The sequence below is a fragment of the Lolium perenne genome, chromosome 3 (genome assembly GCF_019359855.2).
Source record: "Lolium perenne isolate Kyuss_39 chromosome 3, Kyuss_2.0, whole genome shotgun sequence".
Taxonomy (NCBI): Eukaryota; Viridiplantae; Streptophyta; class Magnoliopsida; order Poales; family Poaceae; genus Lolium; species Lolium perenne.
The window spans coordinates 211999521-212012852 of record NC_067246.2 but is presented as its reverse complement, the minus strand read 5'-3'; the positions used below and the strand labels follow the sequence as shown (position 1 = coordinate 212012852).

Sequence of the window (13332 nt, the reverse complement as noted above, 5' to 3'; positions counted from 1 at the left end):
GAGGAAAATATGGTTGTAGAAATTTTCATGTTACTAAAACACCTCTCTATGTGCTGAAATTTTTGAAGCTATACTTGTTTTATCTTCCTATGCTTGTCGCTTTGCTCTTCATGAACTTGTTTATGTACAAGATTCCTTTTCATAGGAAGCATGTTAGACTTAAATGTGTTTTGAATTTGCCTCTTGATGCTCTCTTTTGCTTCAAATACTATTTCTTGCGAGTGCATCATTAAAACTGCTGAGCCCATCTTAATGGCTATAAAGAAAGAACTTCTTGGGAGATAACCCATGTGTTATTTTGCTACAGTACTTTGTTTTATATTTATGTCTTGGAAGTTGTTTACTACTGTAGCAACCTCTCCTTATCTTAGTTTTGTGTTTTGTTGTGCCAAGTGAAGCCTCTAATCGAAGGTTGATACTAGATTTGGATTTCTGCGCAGAAACAGATTTCTATCTGTCACGAATCTGGGCTGTTTTCTCTGTAGAAAAATCAGAAAAATATGCCAATTTACGTGCGTGTTCCTCAGATATGTACGCAACTTTCATTAGTTTTGAGTTTTCTGATTTGAGCAACGGAAGTATTTATTAGAAATTCGTCTTTACGGACTGTTCTGTTTTGACAGATTCTGCCTTTTATTTCGCATTGCTTCTTTCGCTGTGTTGGGTGGATTTCTTTGTTCCATTACCTTCCAGTAGCTTTGAGCAATGTCCAGAAGTGTTAAGAATGATTGTGTCACCTCTGAACATGTGATTTTTTGATTATGTACTAACCCCTCTAACGAAGTTTATGAGAAGTTTGGTGTGAAGGAAGTTTTCAAGGGTCAAGAGAGGAGGATGATATACTATGATCAAGAAGAGTGAAAGCTCTAAGCTTGGGGATGCCCCGGTGGTTCACCCCTGCATATATCAAGAAGACTCAAGCGTCTAAGCTTGGGGATGCCCAAGGCATCCCCTTCTTCATCGACAACTTATCAGGTTCCTTCTCTTGAAACTATATTTTTATTCGGTCACATCTTATGTGCTTTGCTTGGAGCGTCTGTATGTTTCTTATTTTTGTTTGTGTTTGAATAAATTGGATTACATCATGCTTGTGTGGGAGAGAGACATGCTCCGCTGGTTCGTATGAACACATGTGTTCTTAGCTTTTAGTATTCATGGCGAAATTTCTTCTTCGTTAAATTGTTATATGGTTGGAATTGGAAAATGATACATATAGTAATTTCTATAATGTCTTGAATAATGTGATACTTGACAATTGTTGTGCTCATGTTTAAGCTCTTGCATCATATGCTTTGCACCCATTAATGAAGAAATACATAGAGCATGCTAAAATTTGGTTTGCATATTTGGTCTCTCTAAAGTCTAGATAATTTCTAGTATTGAGTTTGAACAACAAGGAAGACGGTGTAGAGTCTTATAATGTTTTCAATATGTCTTTTATGTGAGTTTTGCTGCACCGGTTCATCCTTGTGTTTGTTTCAAATAAGCCTTGCTAGCCTAAACCTTGTATCGAGAGGGAATACTTCTCATGCATCCAAAATACTTGAGCCAACCACTATGCCATTTGTGTCCACTATACCTACCTACTACATGGTATTTTCCGCCATTCCAAAGTAAATTGCTTGAGTGCTACCTTTAAAATTCCATCATTCACCTTTGCAATATATAGCTCATGGGACAAATAGCTTAAAAACTATTGTGGTATTGAATATGTAATTATGCACTTTATCTCTTATTAAGTTGCTTGTTGTGCGATAACCATGTTCACTGGGGACGCCATCAACTACTCTTTGTTGAATTTCATGTGAGTTGCTATGCATGTTCGTCTTGTCTGAAGTAAGAGAGATCTACCACCTTATGGTTAAGCATGCATATTGTTAGAGAAGAACATTGGGCCGCTAACTAAAGCCATGATCCATGGTGGAAGTTTCAGTTTTGGACAATATCCTCAATCTCATATGAGAAAATTATTAATTGTTGTTACATGCTTATGCATAAAAGAGGAGTCCATTATCTGTTGTCTATGTTGTCCCGGTATGGATGTCTAAGTTGAGAATAATCAATAGCGAGAAATCCAATGCGAGCTTTCTCCTTAGACCTTTGTACAGGCGGCATAGAGGTACCCCTTTGTGACACTTGGTTAAAACATGTGCATTGCGATGATCCGGTAGTCCAAGCTAATTAGGACAAGGTGCGGGCACTATTAGTATACTATGCATGAGGCTTGCAACTTATAAGATATAATTTACATGATACATATGCTTTATTACTACCGTTGACAAAATTGTTTCATGTTTTCAAAATCAAAGCTCTAGCACAAATATAGCAATCGATGCTTTTCCTCTATGGAGGACCATTCTTTTACTTTTATTGTTGAGTCAGTTCACCTATTTCTCTCCACCTCAAGAAGCAAACACTTGTGTGAACTGTGCATTGATTCCTACATATTTGCTTATTGCACTTATTATATTACTCTATGTTGACAATATCCATGAGATATACATGTTATAAGTTGAAAGCAACCGCTGAAACTTCATCTTCCTTTATGTTGCTTCAAGACCTCTACTTTGAATTATTGCTTTATGAGTTAACTCTTATGCAAGACTTATTGATGCTTGTCTTGAAAATACTATTCATGAAAAGTCATTGCTTTATGATTCAGTTGTTTACTCATGTCATTACCATTGTTTTGATCGTTGCATTCATTACATGTGTTTACAATAATATGATCAAGTTTATGATGGCATGTCACTCCAGAAATTATCTTTGTTATCGTTTTACCTGCTCGGGACGAGCAGAACTAAGCTTGGGGATGCTGATACGTCTCCGACGTATCGATAATTTCTTATGTTCCATGCCACATTATTGATGTTATCTACATGTTTTATGCACACTTTATGTCATATTCGTGCATTTTCTGGAACTAACCTATTAACAAGATGCCGAAGTGCCAGTTCCTGTTTTCTGCTGTTTTTGGTTTCAGAAATCCTAGTAACGAAATATTCTCGGAATCGGACGAAATCAACGCCCAGGTTCCTATTTTGCCCGGAAGCATCCAGAACACACGAGAACCGCCAGAGAGGGGGCACAGGGCCACCAAACCCTAGGCCGGCGCGGCCAAGGGGGGCCCGCGCCCCCCTATAGTGTGGCCACCCTGTCAGCCCTCCTGCGCCGCCTCTTCGCCTATTTAAAGCCTCCGTCGCGAAAACCCTGATACGATTGACGAAACCCACAAAAACCTTCCAGAGCCGCCGCCATCACGACGCCAAGATCTGGGGGACAGGAGTCTCTGTTCCGGCACGCTGCCGGAACGGGGAAGTGCCCCCGGAAGGCTTCTCCATCGACACCGCTGCCATCTCCACCGCCATCTTCATCACCGCTGCTGCTCCCATGAGGAGGGAGTAGTTCTCCATCGAGGCTCGGGGCTGTACCGGTAGCTATGTGGTTAATCTCTCTCCTATGTACTTCAATACAATGATCTCATGAGCTGCTTTACATGATTGAGATCCATATGATGAACTTTGTATCGCTACTAGTTGTGTGCTACTCATGTGATGTTATTAAAGTAGTCTATTCCTCCTGCATGGTGTAAATGTGACTAGTGTGTGCACCATGTGGTTCTTGTCGTAGGCTATGATCATGATCTCTTGTAGATTGTGAAGTTAATTATCATTATGATAGTATTGATGTGATCTATTCCTCCTTCATAGTGTAATGTGGACATTGTGTGCACTATGTTAGTTCTTGGTTTATTTTGCAATGAGCTATTATGCTCTAAGGTTATTTAAATATGAACATTGAATTGTGGAGCTTGTTAACTCCGGCATTGAGGGTTCGTGTAATCCTACGCAATGTGTTCATCATCCAACAAAAGAGTGTATGTAGCACATATGAGAAAGAGTTATTTATTATGCGATCAATGTTGAGAGTGTCCACTAGTGAAAGTGTAATCCCTAGGCCTTGTTCCTAAATACTGCTATCGCTGCTTGTTTACTGTTTTACTGCGTTACTACTGCTGCAATACTACCACCATCAACTACACGCCAGCAAGCTATTTTCTGGTACCGTTGCTACTGCTCATATATATTCATACCACCTGTATTTCACTATCTCTTCGCCGAACTAGTGCACCTATTAGGTGTGTTGGGGACACAAGAGACTTCTTGCTTTGTGGTTGCAGGGTTGCATGAGAGGGATATCTTTGACCTCTTCCTCCCTGAGTTCGATAAACCTTGGGTGATCCACTTAAGGGAAAACTTGCTGCTGTTCTACAAACCTCTGCTCTTGGAGGCCCAACACTGTCTACAGGAAAAGGAGGGGGAAGTAGACATCACGTGCCCTAAAGGGAATTTCCGTCCGGCACGACCCAATATGGTGTCCAGCGCCCCAAGGCCATCCCCACTCCACTAGGGATGTTGCGGGCCGGCCAGAGCGCGGAAACGAGCCACGAGTGGTGGGCCCGACGCTTCATTGGCACAGGAAGGGAATTTAATTGAAATTTAATTAGTCTCCCGTCACATCGCGCCCTCCCGCCACTTCCCGCCGCCAGCCACACATGTCTACCCTACCAAAAGATTTCATTTGCCCCCCTCTCGTTGATTCATATCTCCCTCCCGCCACCGCAACTCTCTCCCAAGCATGACGCCAGTAGTCCCCAAAAAACTGGCCAAGAAATCGTCCACCAAGCCACCGGGAAAGGAGGCAGCGAAGAAAGGGACAAATGCGCCCTTCGCGAAGCCACGGAAGGCGTTGTCGGTGAAGGTGAAGTCGGAGACGTGGACCGAAGAACGTTGGCAGGAAGATTATTTGCTACGCAAGTTGTCGACGGCGGAGCGGAGGGACCGGTGGGTGGTGGAGCAATCGAGGAAGACAACGATATCGGTTGCTCAGCAGAAGGCCACACTGTCCGCTTGTGCCACTGCGACCGCCGCGAGCCCATGGAGTTGTTCGACGAGCGTCGCCGACAACGTCTGCTAGTACACTTGCGTCGGCATTAGCATCGGCGTCGGCATCACCGACGGAGCAGCCAGACCGTGCAGAGCACGACTGAAAGGATCGGTGGCGCGACTAGAGGGGGGTGAATGGTCGCTACTCAATTTTTATGCCTTTTTCTGTTTTAGGCGCGATGCGGAAGTAAAGGTGGAAACTTTAGCAACTACGGTGAACCTAGTATGATGCTATGCAATGCAACAAGTAAAGGAATCGATAAGCTGGTAAAGAGAGGGAGCGGGACAATTGGGGTAGCGGAGACGGGACGCGATGTGTTTCCTGCAGTTCCTCCCACAATTCAGAGGGAGTACGTATGTGTTGAGGAGGTGTGGACCACAAAGGTCCAATGGCCACACAGGCCTCACCTTCTTCCTCGAGAAAACCTCACGAAGGAGCTTTCCCTTCTCCACTAACGAGGCCGGTCGAGGCGGCGATTCCTTCACAAGGTTGGGGCAAGCTCCACAACACCGGAGGCTCCCAACATCCTATGGGGCTAGCACAACTCCAAGCTAGCCTCCATAGGAGCTCATCTCCAACAGACCCCACAATAGGAACCCTAACAAGAAGATCCACAAAGGACTAGGTGGGATTGGTGAAATCTTTCTCGGTGGAACTATAGATTGGGGTCTCCTCCACCACTCCTCAAAGTTTGGGCATGATTGGTTGGATGGGGAGGGAGATCCTCAAGGTTTTGAGCTCATCAACAGTGGAGGAGAGAGAGAGAGAGAGAGAGAAGACTTGGGTCGATCTGGGGAAGAAGGCCCCCTTTTATAGGGGCCCCCAAATCCAACCGTTACCTCCAATTCCTGCACGACCGGTACTACCGCTCATGGGAGCGGTACTACCGCTCTGGGTCCAAAACTGGCTTGCAGTGATGACTCGTGGGGCTCAACCGGTACTACCGCTGCAGGTACCGTAAAGGTACCGGCATGGCCTTTGGGAGCCACTGACTCCTGCCCGGTACCGATGCGGTACTTGGGCGGAAGTATTGTCGCGTTAGCATGAACGGTACCGTGTCGGTACCTGGTCGAAAGTACCACGTTCAAGCGGTAGTACCGGTCTAGGTACCGGCATGGTACCGACATGCTCACTGCCAGCCTTTTACATAGTGCGATGACATCATCGGTACCTTGACCGGAACAAAGACGGTAGTGGTACTACCGCTTTCGGTACCGGTACTACCGGTCATGCTGGAACTGTTTTCTTCTCTTTTCCTCTTCAACCACGTCGCCTCGCGACACATACACAAAACCAAAAAACCTATCAATTACTCTTGTGTCTTCCGATGCTGAGGTGTTCAGGGAGGACACCATGCACCTACAAATCTTTCAAGGCAACTATGTACACGGTGAAATACATTCGAGTGTTGTTATCAAACACACAAAACACAGTGGAGAGATCTTGCTCTTTCAATCTCCCCCTTTTTGTTGTTTGATGGCAACACAAGAATTTGCAATATAGCATAAGATATTATGATAAGATTCTAGATTTGCAAAATATAGACGGAGCTCCCCCTAGATGTGTGCATAGTTTGAATATGCATTTGAATACAAATGCACAACATCCTAGGAACATAACTCCCCATAGATTTTACAAACCAAGCACATATGCAACAAAGATATCTGACATTGTATATATAGCATAGGCACAACTTGAGGCAACACAATACGATACAAGGAGTTTAAGTGCATGAGTCATGCCTTTGCCTTGAGAAAACCCAAACTCCAACAATTATACCTCCAAAGTGATGGTATAGCCAATAGAGATGAATACCGAAGTCCAACATAGGCATACCATAATAAGTCTTATTATAAATCGGGAGATCTGCGAATAGAATAGAGTATCAAATGCGAATAAAATTCACGATAACTAGGGATAAAAGTGATCTCAAGGCCGAAAAGACCAAAATGAAGCACCAAGTCCTTGGCATCCCCATGCAAATTCTCGTTCCTAATAGAACAACTTCTCCCCTTTGTACTCTTACTTTCTCATATTAACTCGTTAAAAATTTATAAGAATTTACACATTCCGATACACTTATTTTGATGAATTCATATGTTTCTCAAACACAAGTATCCTTCATTGTGAGGGTTTCTTTTGTTATAGGAATATCATATGGTGTTTGGAAAGACGATCATCTTTCGCAGCAGGAGGTCACGCGATGTGAACCCTGGATTGGACCCTCAGTTATGTGTAAATATAGCTGTGAGCAAATTCACTTGACTCTCCTCCATTCTCGGAAATAGGCAACGTGTTACTGATCAAGGGGGGACCTGTCACATGGGAGAAATTTAAACTTTGCGCAATGAAATGCACATGTACCATTTTGCGTGATGTTCCAACAGAAAAGAAGTGCGAGATTATTTGACATGTTATTACTATTTCCTCATGCAAAGATCGTGGGCACTACAAGCTGTAAAATTAATTTAATCTTACAAAGTGCATACAACATCACTTATTGCATATTATCACCTAACATGGTGCTCAGAGCAACCACTCTCGCTTGCATTGTCTGACGGTGATCTTCAGCTAACAGTTTTGACAAATATGCATGGATTGAATCCAGTATTTCAGTTGCTTGGTTGCTCAGGCCAGGTCAAAACCAGAGCTGCTGGTTCTTGTTTTGATAAGATGCCCACTAGTGTAAAGGTAATGACAAGTCGATATGGAAAGGATGTGGTTGAGTACTTCAGAAATAGATCAAACTAGTATACTACTAGGCCAAGTCATGCACAGAGTTGTCAATAACTACTAGTCTCTCTAATCTTTGATTCAGCTTCCCAAGGAAGAATTGAAACAGCCAACTTCATTAAGAAACCACAGGAAAGGTTCAGCTGAAACAAAATACTATGTGGTTGGTTTTACTAAGGAAAGCTGATGAAAAGCAAAAATATATGCTTATATGTTTAAATAACTAAAACAGGGTACAAAATTATATTGTGCGTGGATATATAAACATAAATTTAATATATTGGATACATAAATCGGACAATCTGACACTGCAGCGCATTTACACGAACTGGGTGTACTTCTATCATTTTATCCAACAGCGCATGTGATCTGCAATCCAAGAAATTTTGCAACGCCAACAGCAAGAGCAGATTCATGCAAGAAAAAACGCTGGTTTCTATCCCAAGATACCCAGCACTACAATGAAGAGAATAACTTGGAAAAAACGAAGATCTTATGGTCACATGAACCAGATAAGATCGTCGAAAAAAAAAACTTAATGGGGTCCCATCTGTAGGGCATGCTTCTGGAAAAAGACATGCCTGGGAAGATCTTGATGATGTACAGAATAAAAAGAGAGAGTAATCATCTGTTGCTACTCTGGGAGGAAGCTTGTTGTGGTGTTACAACGGATGCCTGGTTTCATCTTGGTCTGGAAAGGGTTGTCTTAGTCTGTTGGCTTCGTGTCGTTTGTTCCCAGTAAGCTTGGTTCCATTTGCTTGTAATTTCTTTCAATCTCCTTCAAACATTAGCAGTATGCGGCGCCAAAGGTGTTGTTTTAGTTTCCTTTTCAGTAGCTGCGCTTGCTCTGAACTTTTATTGTTGTTCCGTTATCTTGGTACCATTCCTGGGGAGCCGTTTTAAAAAAATACTACATTAGAAGCATCTAGCATCTTGCTTGGCATAGACTCACATTCCACTAGTAGTTCAATACTGATTCTGAATGATGCAAATGTGGATGCATTCAATGTACACACAGTATAGACTTCTTTTATGTACTATATTTGTATATATTTTTACATGCAAGAGAAATATAGATAATAACTAACTGGTTTGCTTGTTTCAAAAAAAAAAACTGGTTTGCACAGAAACAAAAAAACTAGAACAGATATAGTTATAGTACCGTGCAATCCCCCTCTGCACACCGGCAAAGAAACAATCCATCAGTTGACATCATACTTAATTACAGCAATACAATGCGTACACCCTAAATTTAAATAGTTCAAGAAAAGGTCTATGTGGTAATGCACATCGTCATACAATTATGCAGCAAGGAATTGCAGCATAACCTAAAGCTACCTTCTAGTTTCCAGCCTCCAGAGCAAAGCAGAGTTTGCCAGAAAGGAGAAAAATGGCCGTGTTGCTCCTTCTAAGCCTTCTTTCATCACTCTCCTTGCAGTTTTGCTCTTGTGCTTCCCCATGGCAGGCTATGACCACTGGCTCATACATGACACCAGAAGATCATGATAGAATGTTCCTCCTCTCACCAGATACCACCTTCTCTTGTGGCTTCCATCAAGTTGGAACAAATGCTTTCACATTCTCCATCTGGTACACCACCGTGAAAACGGTTGTATGGACGGCAAATCCCTACTCCACAGTGAATGGCTACAGTTCCCCAGTGAACCTTTATGGATCCAGGTTATCGCTGAACAAGGATGGAAACATGGTCCTGACAGATACCAATGGCTCGACGGTATGGGAAAGCAAGACATCTTCAGGCAAGCACACAATTGTTTCCCTCCTCGACACTGGCAACCTTGTGATCATTGATTCTGGCAACAAAACTGTGTGGCAGAGCTTTGATTCACCAACAGACACCCTGCTCCCTAGGCAGAACTTCAAGAAAGACACGAGGTTAGTCTCTGGTTACCATTACCTCTATTTTGACAATGACAACATCTTGCGCCTATTGTATGATGGCCCAGAGATTACAAGCATCTACTGGCCGAGTCCAGATTACACTTCAGTGTCAAATGGACGCAATAGATATAACAACACCAGGGTAGCATTTCTGGATGACGAGGGTAATTTTGTGTCAAGTGACGGGTTTAAGATAGTGGCTTCAGATTCAGGCCCCGGTGTCAAGAGGAGGATTACAATTGATAAGGATGGAAATATCAGAATGTACAGCTTGGATGCATCAATACGGAGTTGGGTGATCACATGGCAGGCTGTAATAAAGATGTGCGATGTGCATGGACTATGCGGTAAGAATGGTCTTTGTGACTACTCAGAAGGCCTTAAATGTAGATGCCCTCCAGAACATGTCATGGTTGATCTAACAGATTGGAACAAGGGATGCAAACCAACATTTACTATTAGTAGCAAGAAACCACATGAGGACTTCACGTTTTTTAAGCAACCTCATGCGGACTTCTATGGATTTGATCTGCGCTTTAAGCAATCCATCAGACTTCAAGAATGCCGTGACATTTGCCTGTACGACAACTCATGTATATCTTTCACATACAAGGGTGGAATTGGTATGTGTTACATTAAATACTTAAACTACAATGGTCAGGTGTACCCGTATTTCCTTGGAGATAACTACATGAAAGTACCACAGAGTTTCAACAGTTCAGCATCCTCAATCTCGAAACAAGAAAGCCTAACCTGCAAACCCAGCAGTTCTGAGATCATGCTAGGATCGGAAAACATGTATGGAATAAAGAAGGACAACATAAAGTGGATATACTTCTATGTCTTTACTGCAATATTGGGAGTTCTAGAGTTGCTTGTTATTGTGACAGGGTGGTGTCTTTTTTTCAGAAAGAGTAATATGCCCAAGTCAATGGAGGATGGATACAAGATGATAACAAACCATTTCAGGCGGTTTACATACAGAGAATTGAGGGAAGCAACTGGAAAGTTCAAAGAAGAGATTGGGAGAGGAGGCACTGGAATTGTTTATAGAGGAGTACTTGAAGATAAGAGATTAGTGGCAGTAAAGAAACTTTCAGATGTTGAGCAGGGAGAGGAGGAATTCTGGGCAGAAGTGACTCTAATTGGAAGGATCAATCACATGAATTTGGTCAGGATGATGGGATTTTGCTCAGAAGGGAAAAACAGGCTATTAGTATATGAGTATGTGGAGAATGGGTCACTAGACAAATACCTCTTTGGTGAGAGAATTACTGAAAGTCTGCTCGGCTGGAGGCAAAGATACAAGATTGCCTTGGGCACAGCAAGGGGTCTTGCTTATCTTCATCATGAATGCCTTGAGTGGATTGTCCATTGTGACGTGAAGCCAGAGAACATACTCCTAACTCGAAATTCCAATGCCAAAATAGCAGACTTTGGATTAGCCAAGCTTGCAAAGCGAGATAGTTCTAGCTTCAATTTCACCCACATGAGAGGCACAATGGGCTACATGGCACCAGAATGGGCGCTGAATATGCCGATCAATGCGAAGGTCGATGTTTACAGCTATGGCGTTGTGCTTCTAGAGATTGTGACTGGAACTAGGGTTTCAAGTGGCATAATTGTCGATGAAACACAAGTTGAGTTTCCAGACTTTGTCGAGAAGGCTAAACAGATTCTGGCTACCGAGCGTATCACTGATCTAGTGGACGGCAAACTGAAGGGGTTTTGATCCAGAGCAGGCTATTGCAATGGTGAGAATAGCTGTTTCGTGCCTTGGAGACAGAAGCAAGAGGCCAACAATGGACAAAATCATGAAGGCTCTTATGGCATATGATGATGAAGACGGCCATCCTGCCTATTTGTATTGAGTATTGACATGAAGGGATGCAAAGACTGGGATATGCACACTGTTTGTTGTTGATGTATATAAGTGGATTGCACCAGCCCTTTTATCAGTTCGGGTTTTTGGTTGTGTTGGCTAGTTTGAGTCCTGTGGTGTAATTTATCCTAAAATTGTTGGTGCCTCTCTGTCCATGTACACAGGCTTTCCATTAGTTCATACTTTTGGTTGCATTGGCTAGTGCATTAAGCTTGAAATTTGTAAACTATGTTGATGTTATATGCTAATACGCATAAGGAAACAAGTGTGAAAGAGCAAATTGTTGTGCGAATTTGCTAGAACCTATTATAAAATGTGCCAGGTTTTGTGTTTTAAATGCCACAAATGATGGATTTCTCACTGGTATTTCCTTACATATCAGCATCAAGTGTTCTCATTGCAGCAGACTTGCCTACCGCCGGGTTTCGTTATGTTTATCAATGGAATCGGGGATGATGATCCAGCAAGAATGTTATTTGCTTTGTCTCCCCATCAAAAGGGAACCACTAGATACGCAAAGCAAAAGAATGCATGTGTTGCACATTGATGTACTAATAAAAGTCGCCTCATAAGCCAGCACCTTCTGATGGAAATTAGTCTGCACAAGCAGTCCTGATGCAGACCTTGTTTTCTACCTTGGCTTTAGTCACGCTAGAATCTTCAAGAAATGGCAATGCCAATTGCCAAGTAGATTATAGCAAACAGGAGATAAATTTAACTGGACAATAAAAAAATGACGGGAGCTTGGAATATTACATACACTGGGGGACACTACCTGCGAAAATTGACGGGATTGTGCCATAATGGCAACAGGATAGATCGAGTCCTCAAAGGGCTCATACGCCGCGCCAGCGTTGGCCGAAGGTGAATCTGGCAGAGCGGAACGGCTGATGAGGGCGCCGCCAGCGGCAGCCGCGGAAGGGAGGGCACGGAGTTCGGAAGCGGAAAGGCGGCGGCGAGCGCTGCGGTGTTGATTCATGCGCCGGAGCGAGGAAAGTGGGCATTCGGCTGGGTTCCGTTTAACACGGGAGAACGGAGTCGACGCCGGTCCCGATAGCGTTTTTGGAGGGTTGTTTTTGGGCTTGCACGGGTGCGCCAAACGGCAGGCTCCAATAGAATCGTTGGCATTCCTGTGCCGGCTCCTTCGTGTAGGGCGTGAATCGGGCACGCCGACGTCTCGCGGTACGACGGTTTTTACGGTTGGAACGCCTTGTCAGCGAGAGGACACGGCGATTCGCATGGGCCGCGACGCGAGAAGGTTGGTCGTCGACGTTTAATGGTCTCCCGCACGGCAACCGAGGTGCCCGCGTCCAGTCGTCTACGCCGCCGTAAATGCGGGTAGTTGCCACCGTTTTATAGTAGTACGCCGTCCACCACCGCGGTGCTATCCTCTCATCTCCACCACCGCCGCCGCTCCATTCTCTCCTCTCCACCTCAAAATGTCGCGCCGTCGAAAGACGACATACTCCATACTTGGTCTCAACGGCCGCGCGCTACCTCCACCACCACCGCAGCCGCAGCCGCAGCCGCAGCCCGACGTGGAGTACAGCTCCGACGATGATGAGGATCCACGTTTCGTGGCGTGGCACGAGGCCTACGTCGCAGACGCAGAAGCAGAGGCGGCGGAGGAGGCCGCGCAGTGGGGCGAGCAGCCGCAGGCCCCCGCCGGTCCGGAGCAGGCGGCGATCCTCGCATCGCTGAACGCGCAACGCTACCAGCGGTTGAAGGAGGAGGAGCGGGAGTTCATCAACGACGCGAACCTCGAGCACGCCCTCGAGATCTCGCGCCAGCAAGCGTCCACGGAGGAGGCGGAGCGACAGAAGCTGTGCGAGCTCAACGCTCATCGTCATTATGAGGCGTTCGCTCGC

The 13332-nt window shown here is 44.3% G+C and overlaps 1 pseudogene; it reads left to right on the top strand.

The window, feature by feature from the left end:
• Window positions 1–9070: 9070 nt before the first annotated feature.
• Window positions 9071–11453, top strand: LOC127343265 (putative receptor protein kinase ZmPK1; annotated as a pseudogene).
• Window positions 11454–13332: the final 1879 nt, after the last annotated feature.